The 18,223-nt window shown below is 41.4% G+C and overlaps 1 protein-coding gene across 1 annotated transcript in view; it reads right to left on the minus strand.

Annotated features, from left to right (window-relative positions):
• Window positions 1–18,223, minus strand: part of LOC125446370 (zinc finger protein 271-like) — a 94,416-nt gene that overhangs the window by 44,788 nt on the left and 31,405 nt on the right. The window contains exon 4 of the mRNA XM_059639654.1: window positions 15,233–15,330. The gene's annotated coding sequence lies outside the window, so the exon portion shown is untranslated. The remainder of the gene's footprint in view (window positions 1–15,232; window positions 15,331–18,223) is intronic.

Genomic DNA, 18,223 nt, shown 5'->3' on the forward strand with positions numbered 1-18,223 from the left:
TCTATTTTATGCTAAATGCTCGACTCACAGGAAGGCAGAGGTGCAACATGTGCTCCACCTGTAAGCTTTGATCTGGGACAGATAGTCATTCAGTTCTTTGCTTGGTCGGTGAAATTGGATCTGCCTCATCAGCTGTCTCCTGTCAAGGGGTGGACTTTCTGGTTGCATGTAGATGTCTGTAGTTGTGGTGATAGATCTAGCTGATCACTTTCCCCACGTATGATCAAGCTGGTTTCAAGTTGCCAAAGGATCTGATATTTATCGAATGCAATCAATGTTCGCACTCTGACTGGCTATCCCACAGTCAGCTGTAACATTGATTTGGTATCTTTATCAAAGTGACATGGACTTTTGTTTCACTTGATGGTGTTACTCATTCCAGTCCTGCTCATATTTTAGTTATTGCAAGAGTTCCTAAATGAGATGTGGCATTAATTGTTGGACCAGACAACTATGCATTCCTTCAGGAGATGTGTTTCTCCTCTCTAAGATTCCCTTGTGCACATCTCAAATGGATCAAGTCAATTTTTGACAATTCCTTTGGCAATGTCTGCTACTACCTCAGTCTACTTGATTGGAGATAATCTGGAAATGATATGTGGTGCTGAATTTCCCAATTATTAGGAAGTGTCTGAATTCTTCACTTGTGAATTGAGGTAATTGTCACTGATCACATTGTCAGGAATGCCTTCACGGCTGAAGTGTGCTTTCAGATATTCAACAATGACTGGGTGAATTGATGATTTCCAGACCAAGTCATGTTGCCACTTCTTATTGAATTTGGAATATTTCACAATATGTACCAGCATTAACTTCCTTCAGAGACAGTGCAGCTCCAGAAGGCACATTGGTGATTTATATCTGCTTGTACTTCACTTCCCAGTGATATTTCTGTGTATGAAGCAACACCCTTTACAAACACTTTGGAGGGGATCAAAGTAGTTTGAGAAAGATGCTGTGAATTGTCTTGCGGTCAGACGTTACCATCTCTTTTCCTCTCTCCTGTTCTGGTTGAAAAGTCCGCAAGCAAAAACAGTATCCTGTCTGTTTTTCTCAAACTTCGTACAGTGTTGTTCAGTGTGTGTTAACACTCTAGATACAAACCCAATGGGTTGCCCTCACTGCATGGGGATTACTCCAAGTCCTGTGTCACTGACATCACACTGCAGGGTGGCTCCATTGTTGACATCACAATCCCTCAGCACTGGTGATGTCATCACTAGGTGTTTGATGGGAGTGAAAGCTGCTTCTTGTTCTGTGTCCCAGTCCCACTGAACACCCTGCACTGTGAGACTGTGTACACAGTTACACACTCTGAGGACAGATTGAGCAAAAGCCTCATTAGGTCATCCCATATGAGTTCGCTATGTTCCAGGAAATCCAACCACTGTGTGAAAGTTTTATTATAAACTTCATGCCACTATGGTTTCACCCCATTGTGACTGTGTATTAATGGACCAGGAGGTACATTGACTGTTCAAAAGGCATAGACATCACACCTGAAGGATTTCTCCCTCTCTAAATCCTCTGGTCGTTGATCACAAACCTCATATTTGGATGGATCCTCTGATGGAGGAAGTGTTCCCATGAGCTCAAGACTAATTTGCTGCATACATAATGCATGAATAGTTTCTCCCATGTGAATGCTTTGGTGTCTGCGGAGAATGTGTGATCGTGATAATGATTTGTCACATATCTTGCAGATGAATGGTTTTTCCTTTGTGTGAATATGTTGGTGTTTGCTTCAGAGAATAATTTGTCACACACCTCAGACGTAAAAGATTTCGCCCCCGTGTGGGCGTGGTGGTGTTCTTGGAGGTCTGATCATGATGAAAAGATCATGATCAGAGGGGAGGCAATCGCTTAGTGGTATTATTGCTAGACTATTAATACAGAGCCCCAGATGATGTTCTAGGGATCTGGGTTCAAATCTCACCATGGCAGATGGTGGTATTTGAATTCAGTAAGATATCTGAAATGAAGAATACAATGATGACAATGAATCCATTGTGAATTGTCAGAAAAAAAATTCATTTGGTTCACCAATTTCCTTTTTTGGGAAGCAAACTGCCATCCTCACCTGGTCTGGACTACATGTGACTCCAGACCCACGGCAAAGTCGTTGACTCTGAACTGGGCAATTAGGATGGGTAATAAATGCTGCCAAGCCAGCTACGCCCTCATCCCATTAATGAATTTAAAGAATTATCACATTCTTTACAAATGAATGTCTTTGTCCCTGTGTGAATCTTCTAATGTAATAGGAGGTTACATGACTATGAAAATGATTTGTTGCACACATCATGCATGAACGGTTTTTGACTCAGCTCTGATGAAGAGTCATCTTGTCTTGAAAAGTTAGCTTGCACACGCTTCCTCTCTCCCCCTCCCTCCAAGTGTGCTGCCTGATTTGCTGTGATTTCCAGCACTTTTTTTTCAGTATTTATCACCCATTCCTAACGGCCCTGGAGAAGATGATGATGAGCTGCTTTCTTCAACAACTGTGCTGGACTGGGGTGAGGGCTGGTGAGTTACACCCACAGTGCTGTTAGGAAGGGAATTCCAGGAATTTTCCCTACCTACAGTGAAGGCAGATTGATGTAGTTCAAAATCAGGATGGTCCCATGTTGGAAGGGCATTCCCAGGTTTTTTTTATGTTGACATCTATCTTTGCCTTTGTTTTCCCATTGTTAGCGGCCAGATTTGAAAGGCGATGTTGAAGCAGCCATAGTGAGCTACTGAAGGGTATTTTGTAGATGGTATAACTGCTGCTGGTGTGCTTTGTGATGAAGGGAGTGAATATTGGAGGACTTGGATGAGTGCCAGTCAAATAGGTTGCCTTGTCCTGGATGGTGTTAAGCTTCTTGAGTACTGGTGAGGCGACACTTAGCCAAGTGCAGACTATTTCATCACACTCCTAACTTGTGCGTTGTAGAAGGTGCACAGACTTTTGGGAGACAAGAAGTGTGTTACTCGTTTCAGAATTCCTGGCCTCTAACCTGCGGTGATCCACAGTATTTATATGGCTGGTTCAACTCTGTTTCTGGTCAATTGTTATACTCAAAACACTGATAGTGAGATTTCAAAAATGGCATGGGGAAATGGATAGATTCTCTTTTGCTGGCGATGGTTACTGCCTGCCATTTCTCTAAGAGTGCAGTTCTCCCCTGTTGCCCCAGGTACCTTTCCCTGTAACTGCAAGAGGTGCAGCAGCTGTTTCTACACCTCCCCTCTCACCTCCATCCAAGGCCCCAAACAATCCTTTCAGATCTGGCAGAGATTCACCTGCACTTCATCCAATCTGATCTACTGTATCTGTTGCTCCCAATGTGGTCTGCTGTATGTCGGTTGACCAAAAGCAGACTCAGAGACTGGTTCGTGGATCATCTGCACTCTGCATGCATCAACCAACCCAACATTCCAGTTACCATCCATTTTAATTTCCCCTCCTACTCCCTTGGCAATCCATCCTTGGCCTCCTCCACTGCCAGAGTGAGACCAAACGTAAACTGGAGAAACAACACCTGATATTTCGCCTCTGGCTTACAGCTCAATGGCCTCAATATTGATTTCACCAGCTTCAAAATCTCTCCACCCCTAGCCTTATCCCATGGCGAGCCCTTCCCATCCTCCTCACCTCCATGACCTGACCTATCCTGTCCATCTTCCTCCTCACCTATTTGCTCTATCCTTCCCACTGACCAATAACAATAACCCCCTTCCCTGCGTCCACCTAAAACCATCCCCCTTGCCTTTTCCCCAGCCCCACCCCCTCCCTCTATTTATTTCTGGACTCCCCAGTCCTGATGAAGGGTTTTGGCTCAAAACGTTGACTTTATTGCTCCTTGGATGATCTGCTGTATTTTTCCAGCTCCACATTAATTGACTCTAGCTTCCAGCATCTCAGTCTTTACTCTCTCCAAAACTGGGAAAAACTGAATTGAGGGAGTGACTTTGTGTCTGAGGTGTGATTTAGGAATCACCTCTCATTCCTTACTGGAAGCTATACAGTCGTATGAGGGAGAAGACACAGAGAGAAGTGGTGATAGAGTGACATGAAGAGGGTGAGAAGAAGGTTGTGTGAGGCATAAACATGTTTAAAATCTTAACATCTGGATTGTTAACCCAGTTCAGCTGCCATATCTGTAAATACATTTATAGAAATGCCCTTTGATGCCTTTATTGGTTTAGCATTTGTCCTTTTTTTCAAATTGAACACTTACTCTCAAAGTAAAATTAGTTCACAGCAGCTTGATTTCGAGCACATTGTGAATTGATAGCCTGTTTCACATTCCCTTCAGCTGTAACTTCTATTGCCTTCATGGAGCCTGGAAATATGGGGCTCAGTGGAAGAAATAAAGTATCAACATAGTTAGCTTCTGTTCATTATCAGTGTCCCTGATGGAAAGAGAGTGTATGAGATAGTCAAATGAGAAAAATGGTAGGACTTTTATTGTACCTGAGATCCACACATGGAGAATAGCAGACCATCCCTCACTGTTGAACAGCCTCTCCCCAAGGAGTCAGCCCTTTCAACAAAGGAGGAGGGAGAGTTAGAGGAAATCTGCCAGGGTGAGACTGGGAAGAACTGTGAGTGGCTCTAAGTGTGAAGAGAGCTTCAATCATTCTTTCAGCTTCAATCCTACACAACGGCTCTTCAAGAGTGAGGAGGAGTCTGCAGAATAGTAGGACATTTGAGCAGAAAGGTTGCATCTCTTGTAACTGGCTTTGTGTTATATGGAAGAAAAATTGTTCCAGAGTGAGGTCTCTGGCAAATTATTCTTGCACTCATTTCAATTATTTGTTCACCAATGAGTTCACAGACAGAAGAAACCTTTCAAGGGTAAGATTGTGACAAAGGTTTCCTGCTATCTTCAAAGACAAAGGATTTACACAGGGTTGAAACCATGGTGTGAGGTGTGTGAATTTTTTAAAAATCTGGACATGTAGCTCCTTAACACACTGGAGGATTCACATTGGAGAGAATGAATTCAAATACGATGTGCAACAAAAACCCTTACATTCAATTTTGGTGACCAACCGGTACATTCATACAGAGGAGAAACTGTTCAGGCGTGACAAGGCTCTTTTACAGTCAGTGTATCTCTTGATCCATTATTACACTCACACAAGGGAGAAACCCTATTATTGATAAAGCCTTCACATAATTGTTGGACTTCTTGGAACATTAGTGAACCCACATGGCCGACAAACCCTTTCAGTATGACATGCGTCAGGATTGCTTCACTTACTCTTTTATCGTACACTGATGTCTGCAAGTGGGCTTGGAGCTTGGTTACCTGCTTCCATTGCACTGAGAGCTGTCTGTGTTGTTTCCCCTCCAGGGCTCACATGAGGGGAGCTGTCATTTCAAAGCACTGTCTATCTCAGCAGGATTTGTCATATACCTCTCTGCCCATCAGCCAAATTCTTTTAGTAAAGTCAATTTAACTACTGACGAGATCACCAAACATCATCAAATGACTCTCACTCTGACCAAGATGACAATCAGATACTCAAGATTAGAAAAGCTTCTGATTCTGATCTACCAGCACAAACTCCCGGGTCTGGAGCTATTTCTGGGGTAACAATGGAGGTATTTCAATTAGCCTCAGTGTCTCTGGTCGATGGAGGGGAAAAAAATCAGTCAGCATTCCCATTCCTCATCAGTGAGGCCAGCTGGGAAATCAGTGGGATGGCAGGATATGTCTCGGTTGCAACTGTTTCTGTTGTCTCACAACATTCACTGCCTATCGCCCCACAGGCTGAATGGGCACCTTGAACAAAGACTTGTGGTGAGTTCTGACGTGTTCCTGATGTAGGAAACTAACAACAAGAGTACATGAACACCAAGTGGCTACAAAAAGACACGACCAGTACTCACTCATCTTACTCCACATGGACAAGGAGAATCACGACTTTGACTGGGACAACACCAAGATCCTGGGACAGGCTAGGCAGAGACAAGCACAAGAATTCCTGGAAGCATGGCACTCCATGAAGCAGGCTATTAATAAACAAATTGAACTTGATCCCATATACATTACACTATGAAGGAAACCTGGAAGTGAGGCAATCCATCGCAACAGACCCCAGAGTTTAAAAACCAGGCGGGAAAACACATCGACGCTTCATCAGAGGCTGCACTGAGGATGTTACCAAGCATGGTAACGAAACTTCTGTGGAACAACAAACCAGCTCGGTGACCCAACCAACCTCAATACCCACAACCCGAGCTACAAGTCTACTCCAAAGCCTTATTGTATTATTTTCCTCGAGTTGCAAAGGCGAGCATTCAGTAAGTCTTCTTGATTATTTTTTGACCCTGTCAAATGATCTCTGTACCTGAATCCTGAAGTTTCTTTGAACATCTACTGTGTCTTGTTTTTCACCACCTATAAAATACCCTGTTGTATTTTTTTGTCAGTGCAAAGTGCTGACATAGAAATACATTTGCCAGTGTTGTCCAATTCATTATTCCATCAATTTCTCTTTATAATTTGATGTTTCTACAACTGTTGCTTACACTATTGTCCATCTTGTTTCATCTCCAAATGTGGAGATCTGTTTTCCTATCCAGTCATCTAAAATCTGAATAAATACAGGCGTTAGTTCAGCCTGTACACTACCCATTTTCCCTCCTTAGTCTGTTGAAACTTCACTTACTTTTGTGACTGAAAACCAAGTGAAGAGATGGTGAGTGAAGCAACAAAGTTTGAACCCAAAATATCCATCCTGATGTTCGAAATGGAATATCCAGGACGCAGGTGAGTTTGATCATCCACTTGATAGTTTTGGCTGAAGACACTAACATTATGTCCTGCGCTTGCGTGTTCATGGAGCTGCTTTTTCCTATTACTTGACTGGTTGTCCATAATTGTTAACAAGAATTGATAGCTTCGATCTGAACTTTTGGTTTTTATCGAATGGCCGTGAAGGAATAACAATATATTTCCAAGTTAGGATGGTGAGTGGCTGGAAGGGAAATACACAGGTGGTAATGGTCTCATGTATCTGCTGTCCTTGTTCTTCAAGATAGTAGTGCATTGGCTTGGAAGGTGCAGTTTAAGGAGCCTGGGTGAATTACTGCAGCTGCAATACTAGGAGACACATTTATTGAATTGTGTTTTAATGCCTTCTTTAAATATACCTGATGGCCACGACTTTTCCCAAAAGTCAAAGCTTGGATTTGATAGTTTTGTCTAGTGTTGCTGAAAGCTGAATTTGGGAATATGCAGTCCGCGTAAACATAGTGCATAAACCAGCACCATCAATCGACTACACTGAAGAAATATTTTCCACAGTTTCTTACACTCACTGACCAAAATAAGTTTAGAAAAGAAAGGGGAGAATTGAATATCTCTGTTAACTAGTGTGTCTCCTCAGTTTGTATTATCTTAAGTACATACTGTAAAGCTAAAGTGGGACTACTCCAGTATAACACGGGTTCATAGTAAATTGATTTTCCATTTTACACTCAGTTCAACTGTGTTTTCCATTGACCACACAGTGTCTTGGAAAATGGGTTTTGAACAGAAGAAAGAAAGTAGCCATATTGTCTACTCCTGGTCACTATCCAGTGTCCCTTCTGGAAACAGAGGATATGTGACAGTCAAGTGAGGATAAAGAAATAACTTGTATCTGATACCTCACACAGGGGAGTAGCAGACTGGTGCACACTGGAACAATCTCTAACTGAAGAATCAACTGCTTTCGCAAATAAGGAGATGGAGTTGGAGGAAATCATGTTTCCTTTTCCTGTTTTACAGAAAGATTGCATTGTACTACACCAGAGAATATGGAGAAGATAGGTACCACAGCTAGATCCTGACTGTCACTCAACGATCAACTGCAGAACTATGGGAAGAGATCCAATCCCTTTGCAGCATCACTCAACACAGGAAAGGTTGGGCAGTGAAACCATCATCTGGAAATTGGTCGGGAGAGCTCTGACACATCATCAGATCTGAAACTGGCCAGTGGTGTGGAACCTCCCATCAGAACCACCCTTTCTGAAGATTCAACTGTGGGTAATCAGTCAGGTTGAGGCTGGGAAGAAGTGGGAGTGGCTCCAAGTGTGGTGAGATCTTCAATCGTTCATTGAATCTCATGAACCATTGACTCATTGCTACAGTTGGGAGGCTGTTCAAGTGTGAGGAAAACTCTACAGGGTCATAAGATCTCCTAAATCACAAAGTGTACCTATTGTAACATTTCTAACACATAGGCAACCTTATGGAAAAGAAACCATTCAAGTGTGAGGCTTGTAATAAAGATTTTGTGACATCTTCCATACTCCTGAGACACCAGAGGAAGCACACTGGGGAGAAACCATTCCGGTGTGAGGTTTGTGACACAGCTTTCACCCAGGCCTCCATTCTCCTGGCACACCAGAGGATTCACACAAGGGAGAAACCATTCACATGTGAGGTGTGTTTCAAATCATTCTCACAGTCATCGAGTCTCCATAGACACCGACACATTCACACAGACGAGAAATCATTTACATGTGAGTTGTGTGACAAACCATTCTGACAGTCATCAACCCTCTGTGCACACAAACACATTCATAGTGGGGACAAGCCATACAAATGCGATGTGTGTGACAAAGCCTTCACAAAATTTTCAAAACTCTTGGTCCATCAGCCTGTCCATACAGGGGAGTAACCATTCAAGTGTGATGTGTGTGACAAGTCATTTTCACATCAGCCCTCCGAGTAAACAAACATAGTCACAATGGGGAGAAACCATTCAAGTGCGAGATGTGCAATAAATCATTCTTAGAGTCAGCCACCCTTCGCCTGCACCAACGCACTCACACAGGAGAGAAGCCATTCACATGCAATGCATGTGAGAAATCATTCTCCGGGTCATCAAACTTCCGCAGACACAAACACATTCACACAGAGGAGAAACCATTCAAGTGCAGTGTCTGTGACAAATCATTCTTGCAATCGTCGATCCTCCTTCTTCATCTGAGGATCCACACACATAAGTAACTCTTTCAGAGTGAAGTTTGAGATGAAGATTTGGTGAAGTCTTTGATCTGTTGATGCTATTGAGAAACCACTCATGTATGAGGTGTGTAACAAACCTTTAACACAGTCTTTCCTGGTCCATCAACACATTCAGACTGGAGAAACCTAATCAGTGTGAGTTCTGTAATAAAGTCTTCACAAAGTTGCTGCACCTGCTACAACATCAGTGAACAAGAACTACATAGCCAAGTTCTTGCACAATGTGTTATCAGAGTATATACTTCTACATGAGCTCACTGCAAAGGATGATCAGTGACATTTGGGCAGCTTTCACTCACAGCAAACAACAAGTGATGAGAACACCAGTGCTGGGGTATGTTGGCGATGTCTGTGATGCCAGTGAAAGTAGACTTGAAGCAACTTCCAAGCAGGAAGAACAACTAGTTATGTTTGCATCCAGAATGTTAAAACAAATGAATTATGCTATTCTGAGATCAAGAGAGAGAGATCCTGGCTATTGTCTTTGCTAGTGAACTTTTTGTTGAGTACCTGAATGGGAGAAAAAAAAGGAAAGTAGTATGATGAAGGTTCATAATGTATTATTGTTATTATTACTTGGAAACTTGGATTTGAAGACAGTAGAAAAATGAATTCTAATTTTCAGTTCTGATAACCTCTGCCTTTTTAGGAGGTTAGAAAGTCATTTTGAACAATGAGCTAAAGTCAGCATTTCCAAGTATTCAAGTAATTTTAATTAATGACAGGCAAGATCCTAGGTGGTTAATTGTATGGGTGTTTGCTGACTTGATGTTTACAGTTCAGAGAGAGGAGATAGTCCCCAAAGCAGGTTCATTCAGACACTAACCCCAGTTTAGTCAGCAGAGTAAGGTCTTTAACAGGATGGGAGAAGTTAGTTTAGCAATCACTAAATAGTCAGGGCAGAAGGTAAGAGTCCTGTGTTGTTTAGAAGAAAAAGCCAGAAGCAGAAGGTTGTTGAAGACACGAGTTGAAGAAACACATTAGATAATAAGTGACATGTGTTAGCACCTTAGTTAAGGGTCCCAGGAAGAGTCTTTAACTAAAGAAAATAGCATTGGATCAATGCAGAAATTTGCCAAAAAAAAATTATTACAGATGTTAAACAAATAAGGAGCTTTATTATGGGAATAGAGGTGACCCTTTACTGAGATTTAGGTATCTGTAAGTATTGAATATTTATTTTTTATATTTGTGTTAAGACTGTTTCAAATACTTCTTGAATAGTGTAATATAAGTTGTGTTTTTTTTGTGTGCACTAAACTTTAGTGGTTTTTTTGTTAAAAGTACATTAGCAGTCTCTTGTAAATGTGTTTAGTGACAGACACCATGGTAAACAAAAAGATGATAAGACTTACAGTCTCTCAAGCTAGATTTCACTTTGGAATCTGACTTGGAAAGTTGTCCAGTCATGTCAGACCCGATAGCTAAAGTACTACTAAGCCATAAGTAGACCAGGAGTGAGTCACAAGATCAAAGTGAAACAACAGAAAGCCAAATTTCACTTTGATAAAGCTGTCAAATAATTGTCAGAGCTAAGAGCTGGAGAGCTGGTCAGAGTGCAAGCATTCAATGCATTAAACAAAAGTCAACTCATTTGGCAATTTGGGACCATTTGGAGAAGTTGTCATTTTAATTTTAAATAATGAAAGTGAACAATGAGATGGGTTAACATAACCGGAGATATGCAATCAGAGATGCTGCTCTTTCACAGCAGACATCTGTTCAGGGAGATCTGATTTTGCCAACTGATTAAAGAACTGAAATGACTATTAGTTCCAGAGCTCAACAAGTTCCTGGCAAATGCATTAGATCATCAGCAACAATTATAGAGCGAAAGCAATTCTCCAGAGAGGCAGAGTTACCTCAAGAACTAACAGAAACCAGGTGAACAGCCAGTAACAATTTGTACGCATACCGTAAAAAGGTCTAAATGCTTTAAAAACTGTATAATGCACGTTAGAGACAGACAAACTTGGAACAGACTAAAACAATAAAATAGTTTTTTTAATTTAATGTGTGATAATTTCCATTATGGGCCATGTATGTGGTGTAGCTTGCAAAGAATAGTGGAAACAATCTTTTTCTTTCTTTACATTAAGGGCAATGTTCAATAAGTTCCTTTGTACACTGTGACTTTCTATACTTAAGTGACCTCTGGTGTCATTGTATGGAAACAATGGTGTGAGGTCGGGGTTATTTTACATACTGCACAAAATTTTGTTTGAAATCCAAATTGCTCTAAACATGGCCAGAGCAACACAGGTTTCCTGAAGCTTGGGAAACTGACTGGCAAAAATGGAGCTGGCATTGAGTAGCAAACCAGGTGGGGATTTAAACTTGTCATTGTCACAATTGTATAAGACCTCACCCTATCCCTAACCCTAAACCTAACACGATCACTGTCTTAGTTCCCCTGGTAAATGTTTGACAGAGATTTCCAGTGTGGGAACAGCATTCTTCATCCTTGAAAGCTTTCAGAACAACAACATCAGTGTTAGATGTGTAACCTCAGATATATTTAACTGAAGATCAGAAGAGGAAGACCCACAGCATCCAAGGCAGCGATAATCTGCAGTGGTGGGGTCAGCACATACATGGGGGTAGGCAAGTATGACAGTGATGAAAGGAATGGGAGCAATTTACTCTCTTCTGTTCTCTTGCTTCACCTCCTACCTCTCCAACCATCTCTGCTGTCTCGAGATCCACCCTGACATGTTTCCTACATCTTCTTCCTGTCTATCCTCCCTACTCTTTCTCTCCATTCTGTCCACCTCCAGCCCTATAAGGGCAAGAAGAATAGACAGTATGCAACATTTTAAACACTACCACAAATGGAAAAAAAAGCAGAAAATCCATACTATCTTGATGAGGTAGTTTAATCATGACTATATTGAACTATTTTAACTATTTCTTGTGTTTATGTGACAAATAAACTGCAATCTGTGGGCCTTTTGTTTGTTGAAATAATTTGCTAGCCACAGCATGTCAACTGGAATCATAAATATGACTGACTATTGGTGGGTGAATGCCCAAAAACCTGAGTGTAATTTAAAGAGTCGCCTCAAACAAACACAATCAGCAGAAACTCACCACTCTCACTATTCCCATCCGGGGGCTGTGGCCATTTCTGTGATTGGTATCAGCATCCTGGTTGATGTTTAATAATCCAGTATTAAAGATCACAGATTTCAATTTATGGTTATTGTAACTTGCATTTAAACTTTCTGGTGTGGTCAATTTCAGCAGAATTATGCTGATAAAACTAACATAAGACTATAATCTCCCCTCCCCCCACTGCATCCCAAAACCAGCCCAGCTCATCCCCTCCCCCCACTGCATCCCAAAACCAGCCCAGTTCTTCCCCTCCGCCCACTGCATCACAAAACCAGCCCAATTCTTCCCCTCCACCCACTGCATCCCAAAACCAGTCCAGCCTGTCTCTGCCTCCCTAACCTGTTCTTCCTCTCAACCATCCCTTCCTCCCACCTCAAGCCACACCTCCATTTCCTACCTACCACCTCATCCCGCCTCCTTGACCTGTCTGTCTTCCCTGGACTGACCTATCCCCTCCCTACCTCCTCACCTATACGCTCCTCTCCACCTATCTTCTCCTCTCTCCATCTTCGATCCGCCTCCCCCCCCCCTATTTATTCCAGTTCCCTCTCCCCATCCACCTCTCTGATGAAGGGTCTAGGCCTGAAACATCAGCTTTTGTGCTCCTGAGATGCTGCTTGGCCTGCTGTGTTCATCCAGCTTCACACTTTGTTATCTCGGATTCTCCGGCATCTGCAGTTCCCATTATCAATAAGACTATTTTGGTTGGCTAGAATCTGAGCACTATTGCTTGTTTTACAAAAACAAACCTTTAAAAAAAATTGTGTGACCAATGGATAGAGCTTCAAGGTCAATGCAGTTTGTAAACAGCTCCTGGATAATTTTATAAGAATTAAGATATATTTTAAATCCCCTTTCTTTGTCTAAGTTTTTTTTAGTCCAAGTAATTTTCAGTGGCAGTAATTTATGTACTGTTGGAGCTGCCTGTTTTTAAGAGACAAAAATGGCTGACTGAAAAAAAGCTTGCTTCAACATAAGTGAAAACAATGGGCTAATAGGAAAGAAATTATTCCAGGGCAAAAGAAAGCATTTTCTGAAATAGCAAGCTCCCAAAGAACACAAGCACAGTGATAAAGAAGATTCAAAAAGAACATTTGGAAGATTTGTAACAAAGCATTGAAGAAATAATGAAATTGTAACTTTAAAAAATTAGCCGATAAATACAAGTACTTCTCGTTTCATTAAGGATGTGTTCAGCTATAGAAACAGCAGTGCAAGTTATCTTGCAGAAATTAGCTGTCTCTTTGAAACCTTTTGCAATATTAATTAGTTCTAGTCAAAGATTCTTTAAACAATCACAGATTGATTTAAAACTTCAAAAATGAACGCACTAAGGGAAAACATTACAGAGATGCTTGGTATATCTTGTCTGATTGGCTAAAAACACAGTTAACAATAGAAATAATTATAAAAATTATAATTACTATTAATATTACAAGTTCTTAAAACAGAATCAACTTTTTATATAAAAAGGAATAATGGAATTTGATAAGACATTGCCAATATAATGGACATTCAATTCAAGCAATCCTTAGAGATAAACAATGTGGGGCATGACCAAAAAGAGGACAGCCACTAACTTTGGAATGTAAGATAGGAAGATCCCAAAGCCGAGAGACTATAATAATTGTTAAGCATTATAAAAAACTAAGAAGCTAGTGAGGTTGTTGAATTGCTCGCTGAATTGGCTTGTTCTCATTCAGACGTTTCATCACCTTGCTTGGTGACATCATCAGTGGAGCCTCTGATGAAGCAACATTATTCTATTCAGCTTGGAATTTATACTGTTTGGTCTGTTATGGTGAGTAGTGTCATTTTCAGTTTTGATCTGTATGGGTTTGTATATGGGATCTAATTCTATGTGTTTGTTGACTGTGTTACGGGTGCAATTGAAACACCTAATTGACGGATCACCCCATTCTATCCACTCAACCCAAGATTTTCTCGATACCCTCAAGAAAATAAAAATCAGCAACAATGAGATTACAGTATCCTTTGACATCACAACTTTATTCACATCAATCGACATCCCACTACCAAAGAAACAGTGGCCACACTACTAGAGGAAGCAACAATGTAGACCAGCACCTCAATCAGCAACGACAACATACTCAAACTACTAGACCTCTGCCTCACCACACACTTCATCTTTAATGATCAAACAGATCAACAGTACACAATGGGTCATTTCAGAAGCAGTCATGCAAAGACTAGAACACAACACCCTCCCCCTCATTTAACCTAAACTGTGGATCTGGTACATAGATGACACATTTGACATCAGTAAACACAACAAATTAGAAGAGAACGACCAATTCATCAACAGCGTATTTGCAGGGATTACTTTCACAAGGGAAGAAGAAAACAACCATCAACTTAAGTTTCTGGTTGTTCAAGTTGAGCATATGACTGGGGAATACCAAACCTCAGTATACTGAAAAGTAACTCATGCTGATCAAATGCTTAACTTCCACAACAACCACCCCAATACAATAAACAAAGTTGCATTTGGACACTATTTGGGCCAGGACACACTGCAACACCCTGGAACTACTCAGGAAAGACGAACAGCACCTATACAAAATTTTCGCTCTAAACTGATATGCCTGCAACTTTATCCGCAGGTGCCTACTAAACAGACAACAACAGTATGACTTAAAACACTGGCCATACTGCCCGACATCAAGAACATATCAGCACTGACAAGACTCCCAAGACCACTAGGAATCATGATAGCCCACTCTACGACAAACACTTACAAGGATTAAAACCACATTCCCACAACATGCAGAACTAGCGTGGTTTACAAAATGCAACAACCACCACAAACATTACACTGGACAGACAGGAAGGAAACTAGCCAGAATACATGAACATCATCTAGCAGCAAAGCGGTATGACAAATTCTCCTTACTATCAGTACACTCAGACAATGAAGGCCATTGGTTCAACTGGAACAAGGTAACCACAGGTGCCCAGCCAAACATAGACATGCACGGGAATTCCTCGAGGCATGGTTCTCCACCTGTAATGCAATCAAAAGCACACAGAATTGAACCCCATATACAAACCCATATAAAACTGAAAATGACACTACTCACCATAACGGACCAGACAGTATAAATTCCAAGCGGAACAGAATAATGTTGCTTCATTGGAGGGTCCACTGATGATGTCACCAAGCAAGGTGATGAAATGTCTAAATGGGAACAAGCCAGCTCAGTGAGCAAATCAGCAACCTCACCCACAACCCAAGCGACAGATCTTTACCAAAACTTTGAACAAAGAACTTAGGGTTATCTGTAGGAATGCCCATCATTGATCAAGTGTGGTCCTACAGAAGGCAAGATAAGGGTACAGTAATCGCGTTGTGTACAATTATTGTAACACAATGCATAAAAATGCTGCTTTTTCTATAAAAATCAGAGTGTGTCATTGATTTCTCTTCCAATCTGAGTTTAAGATTAAGGGATGACTGCATCCTCACATTGAAGCCAGATTTTGGGAAGTTCCTTTAGCCTTTTCCCTGCACTAACCGGTTTTTGCCTGAATAAAAGTTCATTACAAGTCTGTATCCATCTGCCTTCAGAGTCTTTGTCTCTGGTTGGGGAATCTCACTCCGACATGTACGAATTTTTTAATGAGTGTTTTGTCATGGATTTAGTGCATACATGCTCATAACAGGAGTCTAGACTCGTGTACGGGGAGTGGACAAAAAGATGGGTGAAGAGAGAAAGGTAACAACAATTGAAGCAATCTATAATGAGCAGCTTTGTGGTCGTGAATTAGGTTCAAAAGATGTATTAATCTGCTTTAAATATTTGCAACAGCTTGTTATATTTCAACTTGGCCTGACAAGATGACACCCGAGTGTATTTACCTTTAAGAAGGCTTTCGATAATAAGTGTTTAAGTTGTTTTTTATAACCAAAGGTCGAATTCTGATGAACCTACAAAACTGGATTAATGTAGGAGAAATGAACAAGCTGGGCAGGGGCAACAGTAAACATAACTTCCAACCACAACACCAGATGAAAGAGGATTTAGTAAACGTAAATGCTGCTGTTGTCTGACAGTCCTAAGGGAAGGGCAGAGGGGGCAGGTGGTTGCTGGTGTGAGCATCGGTCTGAGAGGCATACTTCACTCGATAAACATCACGAGCTTGACAGGTTCAGCACAATCATCAGGGGGAAGTGGTCTGGTCAACCACTGAGGCCATGAAAGATCTTGTTGGATCATTTTTACCACAGTCCCCATACGGGAAGGCCAGTTGCCAGCTGTGTAAATTTAAGGTTTACAAACTCTTAACTAGTCAGTTAATGCAACAATGATGTCCATTTCACAGCAGCTTGACACAATGAAACTACCTGAGCTGCTTAACAACGATGATGTCAATAGAAAATGTGTTGAATGCTAAACCAAAGGATGCGAAATCAGGACATACAGTCATAGGGTTGTACAGCATAGAAACAGACTCTGCAGTCCAACTCATCCACGCCAACCAAGTATCCTAAATTAATCCAGTTCCATTTTCAAGCATTTGGTCCATATCCCTCTAGGCCCTTCCTATTCATGTACCCATCCAAATGCCTTTTAAATGTTGAATTGTGTAAATTTACTGTCATAGTTCCAGATGTATGCCTCCATATACACTCATTAGGAAGCTTGATTACACCACATGCATGCTCTGCATTGTTGTGATCCAGAGAAGCTAGATAGCCTGGTCAAAGAGAAGGTGTCAATGATTTACAGAGTTGGAAATTTATTATAGTTCATGGGGCAGGGAGAGCTTTGAGCTCATTGTAACTGCACTAGCTCTCTGAATGAACTGTATGATTTTGTGCCATTCTCCAGCTTTCCCCCATAATCACTGAATCCCTACAGTGTGAAAACAGGCCCTTCGGCCCAACGAGTCTACACTGACACTTGGAGCATCCCATCCAGACCCATCCCCCTGTAACCTACCTAAACTACACATCCCTGGACACTATGGGGAAATTTAGTATGGCCAATCCACCTAACCTACACATCTTTGGACTGTGGGAGGAACCGGAACAGCCGGAGGAAACCCACAGAGAGACAGTGCTAACTCCACACAGATTGTCACCCGAGAGTGGAATTGAACCCGAGTCCTTGGCACTGTGAAGCAGCAGTGCTAACCACTGAGCCACCGTGCTGCCACCTTTACATTGTTTCCATTACAATGAGTATCCAGCGCCCTCTTGAAAACCTTGGCTCTGAACGTTGGCTTCATGTTCAATGGAAAGCAGGTGAACCGCTTTGATCCCACCTGGAAAAAGGTACTCTGAAGAAAATAACCGTAAATACAACAAGGAGTAGCATTTGAGTTCCTCCTTCCAGAATGTGTCTCAAGCAGATCATGTATGATACTTCACATGGACTAACCCTGGGGTAGGACACAATATCCAGATGGACATTCCTTTCCAATGGGAAAATTGATTAAAACTTCCCTCAGATAACAGGCAAAGTAGCACTGCAATTTTGGTATTGATCAGATACTGCACAGAACTGCCGGATCACTCAGCCCTGAAATTTTGCTATTGATCAGATATTGCACAGAGCCGCCAGATCACTCAGCCCTGAGATTTCTCCGAGCTGTAGGACTCTGACTCTCAATGTACAGAGAGATTTTTTTTGTGAATAAAGTATATTTTTGAAATTAGAAAAGTATTTTGGGATTTCATGTGGATGAAAACAGTAGTTCAGAAATGTGGGTCAATTTTGTCTTTCACTAATCCAGGTGTAAAATTCCCACTATTTATCCATTATTTCTATGCAGGTTCTAGAAAGGTCCCAGCAGATTCTAAATTGGTAAATGTAACACCACAAATCAAGAAGTGGTGGGGCTGCATTAAACAGGCAACAAGCCAGTCCCCCTGACATCAGTTTCCAAAAATGCTGGAATGTATCATTAGAAGAATCTTAGGAATACATTTTAAAAGATCAAACTACAATCAGTTGCAAGCCAACATGACATAATGAAAGTGAAGAGATAACAAGTTGTAGAGCTGGATGAACACACCAGGCCAAGCAGCATCAGACGAGCAGGAAAGCTTATATTTCGGGTCTAGA

Source organism: Stegostoma tigrinum, chromosome 34 (assembly GCF_030684315.1).
Source record: "Stegostoma tigrinum isolate sSteTig4 chromosome 34, sSteTig4.hap1, whole genome shotgun sequence".
Classification (NCBI taxonomy): domain Eukaryota; kingdom Metazoa; phylum Chordata; class Chondrichthyes; order Orectolobiformes; family Stegostomatidae; genus Stegostoma; species Stegostoma tigrinum.